We start from the raw sequence: 11,226 nt of genomic DNA, 5'->3' as shown, positions 1-11,226 counted from the left end.
TCCACTGCGGTATACCAATGGCCACAAACTTACGGAAAGCCTCAGACTCCACCAGCTTGTATGGTAATAGCTGGCGAGCTAATAGTTCCGCCACGCCAGCTGTCAGACGCCGGGCAAGAGGGTGACTGGCAGACATTTGCTTCTTCCGCTCAAATACTTCCTTCACGGACAGCTGGGTACTGCTGTGGGCAGAGGAGAAGGAACCGCTGAAGGGAAGAGGCGGTGTGGAGGAGGGTGGCTGTGAAGGTGCAAGGGAGAAAGTGAATGAAGACTATGCACCTGAAGGAGGAAGAGGAGAAGGAGGCTGGCTTGTCTTTTGAGGGGTGCTGCTTTTCCTCAGGTGTTCTTGCCATAGCTGTTGGTGCCTTCTCTCCAGGTGCCTTCGTAAGGCACTTGTCCCTACGTGAGAGTTGGCCTTTCCACGGCTCAATTTTTGCTGGCAGAGACAACAGATGGCTTTGCTCCGATCTGAGACACACACGTGAAAAAATTTCCAAACCGCTGAGCCCCCTTGGGCTGATGGCGCTACGGTGGCATCAGCAGCTGACGTTGAAGGGCATGTGTGCTGGCTGGCCATAGCTGGCAATACATGGCGCCGGACACTGCCCCCAGCTGTTTCTGAGGACGAGCTCCCTCTACTTCTATCATGGAGTCGTCTCCTCCTACTCCTCTCTGACTCCTCCTCTGAACTGTCCCCCTGGTCATCTCCTCTACCGGGAACATATGTGGTATCCGTATAATTGTCATCATAATCCTCCTGGCCAGCTGTGCTTTCTTCAGACACCTCCTCAAGTACACCAACTTCAGGTGGTCCACCATCATCCCCATCCACACACGTTACGTCCATATTATCGCCACCTAACTCAGACGTATGAGGTGGTGTACCTGCGCCTTCTTGTTGTTGTGGCAGTAGTGGCTGGGAATCAGTGATTTCACCACCACCACCAAATAACTCCTGCGAAGTGTCAAATGCAGTGGATGTGGTGCTTGTTGTAGCGCTGGTGGCTGCGGGAGATGAGGTGTTCTGTGTTAAAAACGCAATCACCTCCTCACGATTTTGGGAAGTGATGGCACGTGCCTTCTTCTGAGCACTGTATTTTGGGGCAGGTCCGCACGAAATCAGAGCAACACCACCTCGCACAGACCTGCCGGTGCCTGGTGGCCTTCCTCTGGGCCTGGCTCTACCTCTTCCTCTACCTGGTTTGTCCATTTTGTCCATCTCGGGGGGATGCTAGCTATATGCAGTGAGGTGGGTTCTCACTCAACACAACCGGTAGTTAGATGCAGTGAGGTGGCCAGGTGGGTTCTCACTCAACACAACAGGTAGTTAGATGCAGTGAGCTGGGTTCACTCAACACAACGCTAGGTATATGCAGTGATGAGGTGGGTTATGTATACACAACAGGTACTGGGTAGTTAGATGCAGTGAGCTGGGTTCACTGAACAGTGAAGGTACTTAGGATGCAGTGAGGTGGGTTCTCACTCAACACAACCGGTAGTTAGATGCAGTGAGGTGGCCAGGTGGGTTCTCACTCAACACAACAGGTATTTAGATGCAGTGAGCTGGGTTCACTCAACACAACGCTAGGTATATGCAGTGATGAGGTGGGTTAAGTGTACACAACAGGTACTGGGTAGTTAGATGCAGTGAGCTGGGTTCACTGAACAGTGAAGGTACTTAAGATGCAGTGAGGTGGGGGGCGTGGCCAGCCGGCAATGTGAGTGCACGCGTCTCACAAAGCTCTCGATCTAATCCTGACTAAAGTGACCCTGATATCTGGATCTTTGCCTGCCATCAGCCTTTTAAGGACACCAGAGGAGAGCTGACACTCCAGCGCACACAAGAGCAGTGTCAGATCCACAAGTTTGCAGCCATGCCGAAGGGAGAGAGCAAAGAAGAAAGAGGCCTAGGGGAAGCGCCGCGGAGACAAGATGGCGCCGACTCGAGGCTCACACGCTCTCGTAACACGGGCCCTCAGACTGAGGAGGTAGCAGCCCGGCTCGAGAAATTTGCCCACAAAGACTCAAAAGCAGCCCGGGGAAAGGAGGCTTCGGAAGCTGAGCAGCACAAGTCAGACTGGGCTGTAACGGAGGGAGAACAGGAGGAGCTGGAGGACCCTAATGCTACTACTGCAGATGAGGAGTGGGAAACAGCCGCTCCGGCTGTAGTACCTGCTGCGGGGGAAGATCCTGTGCAAGCCAATGACTCCGATCCTGAAGGAGGACAAAAAGAGCCTTCTCTTGGTGAGATTCTTGCCGCTATTCATACATGCAACGCGGCCATTGTTTCTCTGTCGCAGCAGACCGGTGGTATTAAAGAGGAGTTGATGCTTTTAAGACAGGATGTCTCTAAGATCAGGGATAGAACTACTAATTTAGAAAAACGTGTAAGCGATATCGAGGACACTGTGGGACCAGTGGCCAGAGATCTAAAGCGGGTGATCAAACACTCTATTGCTAACACCGACAAATCAGACGATATTGAGAATAGATTGCGCAGGAACAATGTACGTATTGTAGGTCTGCCAAAGAAGACGGAGAATTCGGATCCTACGGCTTTTATTGAAAAGTGGCTACTTGAAGTATTTGGGGCTGATTCCTTTTCCAAGCTTTATGCCATTGAACGGGCGCACCGTGTCCCAGCTAGACCCCCTAAGCCGGGGGCCCCACCTAGACCGATATTGGCGAAAGTCCTCCATTACCAGGACAGAGAGGTGATCCTAAGGCAAGCAAGGCTCAAAGGAAATATTCAATTTGAAGATCATAAAATCTCATTTTATCCTGACTTTTTGGCGGAAGTCCAAAAACAAAGAGCCAAGTTCTATGACTTGAAAAAATGCTTACAGAAATTGAATCTACAATACGCCATGCTGTACCCGTACAAGCTAAAAGTCATTGCGAAGAATGAAACTCACTTTTTTTCACACCAAAAGAAGCAACGGAATGGCTTGATGACAATGAACAGCACCTTTCCCGGAAGATGCAAGCTGATAATGAGTAGTTGATCTCAGTTTATGTTCCTGCTCGTGGCTTGGGCTGCCTATTCCAAGTTATGCTAAGGATGTGTATTCTGGGGGCCCTCCCTCTTTGTCATCTGTATATTGGGCTACTCCCTATACATACTACAAGAAAGTTCCTCCATATGGCGATGTGATTATTATGTACATCTCTATGTTATTATGCACATACAGGGTCACTTTAATTTGATACTGAGCACAGTATATTCTTGATACTATGCTGGGGAGCTGAGGCAAGGTTCAGCTTCAGTCCTCGCGAAACAAGTTGCTTATTGACTGTTAACAAACTGTAGGTTGCTTTTGATAAGATTATTAATCTTTATCCTAGTTTGTAAGAATGGAATCTGGTCCCAATTTTTTATATTGGGACGTGATTATAAGTTTTTCTTTATTGTCTCTATGTTGAAGTGCAGCAGAAAATACCTTGTTAGAAAGCAGCGAGATCATGCCATGTTTCCATTTACAGTGCACTAGACAAACCCATGGCGGACTTTTCGGTGATAAGCTGGAATGTGAGAGGCTTAGCAGACCCTACTAAACGCCAAGCTATACTTACCTCTCTACAGAAACTAGGTCCGGCTGTTATTTGTCTTCAAGAGACGCACCTGACCCGTAATAACCTGAGCTGGCTATCCAAAAGGTGGCTTTCTAATACCTTTCACTCCACTCATACATCCTATTCTAGAGGAGTGTCCATTCTTATAGACGCCAAAATTCAATTTCAGCTGATTAAATCTAATATAGACCCAGAGGGGAGGTACGTAATTGTACATTACCACTTTAATTCACTCGAATGTATACTAGCAGCCATTTACATCCCCCCCTTTCTCACCCTCCTGCTTATCACCAATTATTGAACTATTAAAAGGTAGATTGCATCTACCAATCATGTGGATTGGGGATTTTAATATGTATCTGAACCCAAAATACGACAGATTTAGATCAAAATCCCTGAAATCCCAGACTTGATACACATGTTATGGCGGTGCCCAAAGTTGCATAGATACTGGGGGGATGTGATGGATATTATAGATATGGTTGCTAAACAAAAAATAACTAGATCGGTAGTAATTTGCATTTTGGGTTCATCCTTGGATTTGAAAGTACAAGAAAAGGTACAAATAATGATTCTGCGCTTACTATTTCAAGCTAGAAAGCTAATTCTAATGCAATGGAAAAGCTCAAACCCCCCTAAAGTAGAAGATTGGATAAAACAAGTAAATGCCTACCTAAAGCTGGAAAAAGTTATCTACCAGCATAGAAAAGCAGAGGGGAAGTTTGACTCAATTTGGGCTGGGTGGTTAGACACCCCGGGTCTCCCGGACATTCCACTAATTCAAGATAGGTTATTTTCAGGAGGTTCATAAGAGGTATGGTCGAGGCTGCTATATTGTTATGATTCCTTATAAAGCAATTCATTTGTGGTGTATTGTACTGCTGCACTGTTTGTATACTATATATGTATGTTGGATATATATACTTTATACGGTTTAATAAAGGCTGTTTAAAAAAAAAAAGATGCAGTGAGGTGGGTTCTCACTCAACACAACCGGTAGTTAGATGCAGTGAGGTGGCCAGGTGGGTTCTCACTCAACACAACAGGTATTTAGATGCAGTGAGCTGGGTTCACTCAACACAACGCTAGGTATATGCAGTGATGAGGTGGGTTAAGTATACACAACAGGTACTGGGTAGTTAGATGCAGTGAGCTGGGTCCACTGAACAGTGAAGGTACTTAAGATGCAGTGAGGTGGGTTCTCACTCAACACAACCGGTAGTTAGATGCAGTGAGGTGGCCAGGTGGGTTCTCACTCAACACAACAGGTATTTAGATGCAGTGAGCTGGGTTCACTCAACACAATGCTAGGTATATGCAGTGATGAGGTGGGTTAAGTATACACAACAGGTACTGGGGTATATGCAGTACTGGGTAGTACAATGTGCAGCTCCCTGTCACACACACAGGTAGTCACTGAATGTGCTGGGCTGCTGGCAGTGGCACACACACTATCAATTAGCAATGCTGTGCATGCAACAAAAGTGTCAGTTTGACACAGAAAAAAAAACAAAGTACAGGATGAGCTCTGACAAGAGCTATTGAGGGGTGCTATCAAAGCAATAACAATCAGCCAGGAGCAAGCTAAGCAGCCAAGAACCTAACTAATCTGTCCCTAGAAGAACAAGTCTGCAGCAGCTCTCCCTAGTCTGTCTAATAGCAAGCAGACGAGTGACTGTAATGGCCGCCGGAGGCTGCCTTATATAAGGGGGGGGGGGCTCCAGGGCTTAGTGTAGCCTGAATGGCTACAATGTGCCTGCTGACTGTGATGCAGAGGGTCAAAGTTGACCCTCATAGTGCATTATGGGGCAAATCGAACTTCCGCAAAAGTTCGCCTGGTGCAGGGGAACGTGAACCCCCGAAGTTCGCCTGGAACCGTTCGCTACACCTCTAGTTTCTAACCAACTGCTTCACCTTCTCTCTCCAGTCTTATTAGTTATCCTAATCTAAAGCTGGCCATACATGCATCAATTGTTACTGAAAGATTATTTCACTACGATTGAATCATAATGGCTTTTCCACCTGTCAGTACTGAGTATGTATGTGGCCTGGAGGGTTTCATACTATAGTCAAGTTATCTGACTGAGGTAGATGGTGGTCTGGTAAAGGGGGAGGGGGATATCAGAGATGGAAGAGGGACATATTTGAGGGATCAGTAGAGATGGTGGTGAAGGGAAGGACATAAGTGTGTCACACTGTCCCTCGAGTGTTCTTGCTATATTTCCGCATGGGTGCCCCATGTGACTACTGGCATATACAAAGTGAGGTGCATGTGTGATGTCATTTGGGCTGGGACTGCCATGATAAAGGGCCTCTAGTTTGTGTTTTCCCTCCAGGCCTAAAGGTCCCAGTCCTCCCCTGGGGGAGGGAGATGAAAAAGAATAAAGTGTCTGGGAGGGGGGCTGCAGGAAGATGAGGAAAAGTGAGGGAGAGCAATAGGATGAGAGCAGCGAGCTCACCAGGAGTGTTCCTTCCTTTCTCTGGCTAGCCTATTGCCATATCATGCATCAGGAGGGGCTTGTTCATGAGTGCCCCGACATCGAGGAAGGCTGCAAGGTAATGGAGAACAATTTCTATATTTGGGAATGTTAGTATATTTGGAAAATTTTACAAAATGCATAATTATATTCCCGGTTGGACCCGATTCCAAGGCAAATCCAAAAAGCAACCATGATCAGTGTTCCACCATGTTTCTACAAACAATTCATTCTTATTCTGTGACCTAGTTCTAGATCAGGGCTTTAGAATATACATTGTAGTCGGTGCACTGCGGTATGAAGTTGCAGGGCAGATGCACTGTGAAAAGATATGTATATAGGGGTGTATATTGGGGATAATGTATATAGGGATATATGGAAGATGAAAACCTCTACTGAGGGGGCACCCTGTGCATTTTGCAGGCAAACGCAGTGCAGCGTATGTATTTTGCAGGCAAACGCAGTGCATCGTGTGTAGTTTGTGGGCAAATGCTGCGCCAGTGCATGCGTAGTAGTGCGCAACTCGCCCAGAAACCTTCCAGGAATCCCCCCTTAGAAGTGTGTGTGTGTGTGTGTGTGTGTGTGTGTGTGTGTGTGTGTGTGTGTGTGTGTGTGTGTGTGTGTGTGTGTGTGTGTGTGTGTGTGTGTGTGTGTGTGCGTGTTCTGCTTTTTTTTACTATTGCCCCTCAGAGTGTGTGTGTGTGTGTCTGTGTGTGCTGCCTCAATATTTTTGATAGTTCTTGCTACATTTTTTTTATTTGATATTACCTGAACTCATCACTAGCTAGCACATAAGTACCCTTGTTTTTTTTACTTTGGTACAGCATGTATCCATCACTTGGTGTAGCAAAACCATGCATGCACGTACGTATATATGTGTATGGATGGAATACAGTTCAATGTGGAGGTTAGCATGCACTGAGTCACCAGTTTGAACCCCAACCAGGTATCTGCATAGTTTGTATGTTCTCACTGTGTCTAGCAGGACAGCTCGTCAGTTAGACAGGCTTAAAAAGTGTGCACTGTTTCTTTAGCAGCTGATTCACCACAGATCAGCTGCTCTGTTCTGCACAGCTTTCCTCGCTGCACGGTGTTGTAGCTTTTTCCTATAGCTGATCATGTCCCGAAGTCACAGCATGATGCATCCAATTCATTCCACCCCTGTCCCTACTCCCCATACTGAAATAAGCTGCCCTCCATGTGGTCACCAGGCAGCGAAGCTCGGCCCTCGCTGCCCTGTGCTCCCTGACCCCTCCTACCCATCCCCTTCCTCCCCAAGCCCCATTATTACTGGGAGATATGCCTGGCCGAGCACATGCTGCAGTATGAAGGAATGCCTGTAGCTTCTCATTTCCATATTCTCTCCCGCCACACAGAACTCCTGCCCCGACCACCTGCAGAGAGAGTAGCTCACTTATACTGCACTCAATCCAATCATGCTGCAAGAGCAGATAAGAAGGACTGAAGGGAACTTGTGTTGAATCAGCTGTCTGAATACACATTTCAAACCTGTCTAACTGCCGAAAAATGTTAAGAAAAAAAATACCAATTTTTAACCCCCATATTCCAACCCCCCCCCCATATAATAATTTGCAAGTGTCTCTGCATCCCACGTCCCTGTGTGTGTGTGTGTGTCTGCTTCCAGACTTGACAGTTTGCTGTCTGTGAACCCCATTGCATTGTGGGAAATAACAGCTTTTCCCAACTGCCCAGCAAGCAACATCTCCCTGTGTGCATATACTTTGGACAGCGATGGTGGATGGGCAATCGGGACATGTCTGTGCACACATCGCCGCGGGGGGCGGGGTCTGGGGCTGCCGTAGCCTAGCGCCCGTTTAACGGGTGGGCCTTTTTTTAACTAGTGTAACTATATTTTTTTGTTAAAGAAAAAAAAAAGTTACCTTATGAACTCAAATTTAATATATGTATGTCAATAAGGTTTTTCACTGCTGCTTTTACAAATTAGGGCTTGTAATTATTGCTCTAGTATAAAGAAAGGCAAATCGAAAAAATAAATCATTTACAAATAAAATATTGTCGTGATACATTGTACTAGGACAGGCTTTCTCAACCAGGGTTCCCTGGAACCCTAGGGTTCCTCGAGTACTCTGTAAGGGTTCCTTGGCATTTTCCCCCATCGTGGGGGTAGTATAATAGAGCACATTATAATAGGTGATACTTCAACAAGAAGCACTAAATTGGGGCATTAGGAGATGGTATAATGAGTGGTAGTGTAATAGGGGTAGTGAAATAAACAGCCACACATACTTTTAGAGACCATGTCTGCTCCAAAATAAATGCAGGGGTTCCTCGAGATCAAAAAATTGTTTGCAGGGGTTCCCTGATATCCCAAAGTTATTTGCAGGGTTCCTCCAGAATAGAAAGGTTGAGAAAGGCTGTACTAGGAACACAATTTAAACATTGTAATAACCGGGACAAATGGGTAAATAAAACGTGTTGGTTTTATCTATCGCAGCACATTTATTTTAAAACTATAATAGCTGAAAATTTAGAAATTTTTCATTTTTTTCTTATTACTACTTTTTAAAATGTAGCTAAAATAAAATAATTCTTAGCAAAAATTAGCACCCACAGAAAGCCTAATTTGTGGGGGGAAAAAAAAAAAAGATAATTTCGGTGTCTTGAGTAGGGATCATCGGAAAGGGCAATTTCTGATTCCGCGGAAATTCAGACTTCCATCAGAACAAAATTCCATAACCGTTACATTCCGGCGGTATTTCGCGGAATTCCGCATTCCGGCAGTACAATTTCAGTAATGTCATTTGAAACCTTGTTTTTTTAAACATCGTAGGCCATGGGACCTAGTGGCTGTTCCACCGGTCATTTTTTTTTCCTTTGGGAGCAGCAGGAGTTGTCGTAGGCCATGGGACCTAGAGATGGTTCCACGGCGGTCATCCCAATTTTTTCTTTTGGAGCAGCAGAAGTTGTCATAGGCCATGGGACCTAGAGGTGCTTCCACAGCAGTCATCCCAATTTTTGTTCGGAGCAGCAGGAGTTGTCGTAGGCCATGGGTCCTAGAGGTGGTTCCACGGCAGTCATTACAATTTTTTTTTTGTAGCAGCAAAAGAGGTCGTAGGCCATGGGAACTAGAGCAGCAGGAGTTGTCTTAGGCCATGGGACCTAGAGGTGGTTTTACGGCAGTTTTTTTTTTTTTAAGCAGCAGGAGTCGTCATTGGCCAAAAGCATAGGGTTAGTGATATAAAGTACATAAATCAACAGCGCTTGGTGCTCAGAGCGGCATCTGCAGTCACCACAGTGCTCAAGAAACAATAGTTCACAGTGACCATTACCAAAAACAAATCAACAGGTCACTTCTCCATCCAGTCAAATAAGCAGATTTATTTGCATTTTAAAAAACCTTCACATATACGAGGACTTACTTCCAGGGTCCTTTTCACAGGGACCCTTAGTAGATAAAAGCCTGTAGTATATCACAATACACATATATCCAAAATGATCTCCGATAGATGTCAGATAGATTGCCCAGTCTCCAGTTCCGGCTGTCAGAACTGTCGTCATGCTCCAGCTCCACATCACAGTCTTCTTCCCACCCCCAGACAATGGGCTCTTCCGCTTCCACAAGCTCTGCCTCTTCATCCAGGACTTAAGCATGCTCACTCACTCCCCCACTTGACTGACCACTGTTCAGTAGTGCTTCCTCCCCCTGTTCGAGCAGTTTGTCAAGAGCCTAGTCCAGCATGAAGGCAAGAGGGAGCACTTCTGATATGCTGCAGTGCTCCTCACTGACCACTTTTGTTGCCTGGTCAAACGGCTCCAACACTTTGCACACCTGTCCAATCAGCTGCCACTGGTCCCCAGTAATGTAGTCTAGTGGCCCTGTTCTGGAGGAAGATGTCTGAGACAGGTATAGCCTGACCACCATTCGCTGCTCCCACAACCTCTCCAGCATGTGGAGGGTGGAGTTCCACCGCATCGGACAATCAGAAATAAGCCTGTGCTGCGGCAGGCTATGGCAGCGCTGCAGCAGTTTCAAGGCCGTGGTGGCGGTTGCGGAGTGACGGATGTGGGCTGACACTTTCCGTGCTGAGGCCACAGCATCCTTAAACCCATCAAAAGTGCGTTAAAGTTTCTGCACTACAAGGTTGAAGACGTGGGCCAAGCAAGGTAAGTGAGTGTAGTCACCTTGCGAAATGGCGGCCAGCATGTTGGCACCATTATCAGACACCACTACATCTGTCTCCAGTTTTCGGGGGGTCAGCCACTCCCGAATCTGACCCTGTAAGGCTGCAAGGATTACAGATCTGGTTTGCCTGTTCTCGTCCATGGATTCCAGTTTCAGCACTGCTTGGCATCGTTGGTGTTGCAGACCAGTGTAGAAGTGGGACCACTTGCTGGGAGGCTCAGAAACCGCAGACTGGCCTTGGACAGAACAGGTAGCAGAGGAAAGTAGAACAGGCCTCCCCTTCAACTCACATGGCGGCACCACCAGCTGAGATGCCACAGATCTTGCACCCTCCTCAGCACCATGGAGGGTGACCCAATGGGCGGTAAAAGTTAGATAGATACTTTCCATGCCCATTCCTGCTGCTCCAGCCATCCATAGTGAAGTGCACCTTGCCACCGACAGCGTGATCCATAGACTAGCTGACACACTCCACAATGTGCTGGTAAAGGGCAGGGATAGCATTCCTGGCAAAATAATGGTGGCTGGGGATACACCATTGTGGAGCAACACTGTTCATCAGTCTGCGGAAGGGGGCACAGTCCACAAACTGGTAGGGCAGCAGCTGTTGGCCCAAAAGCCTTGCCAGGAGCACATTATTTTTCACAACAAACGGATCACTTGCAAGGAGCATCGGCTTCCTCTGCAACATTTCTGGCACAGAGGCCTGACGCTGGAACACTGGTGATATTTCGGAGGAAACCAACAAGGGTGATTAGGTGCTTGCCGAGGTCTGGAGCACTCTTTCAGCCTGGCATGCAGAGGGATTTGAAGTATAATGGGACTGAGCAGGTTGGATAGGGACAGGAAGACTATAAAAAGAAGAGGAGGGGCCTGTTGCTGCTGCTTTTCCTCCACTCATCTTATGGTAATTTTTTTTACAGATTCGAACTCCCGTCTGTGGTGGTTGCGCAGATGGCTTATCAGCCCTGAAGTGCAGAACCCGGTGCCCGATTTGCCTCTGCTCACCGA

Source organism: Hyperolius riggenbachi, chromosome 3, assembly GCF_040937935.1.
Source record: "Hyperolius riggenbachi isolate aHypRig1 chromosome 3, aHypRig1.pri, whole genome shotgun sequence".
Taxonomy (NCBI): Eukaryota; Metazoa; Chordata; class Amphibia; order Anura; family Hyperoliidae; genus Hyperolius; species Hyperolius riggenbachi.
The sequence above is the reverse complement of the archived record's forward strand: the minus strand, read 5'-3'. Positions refer to the sequence as shown.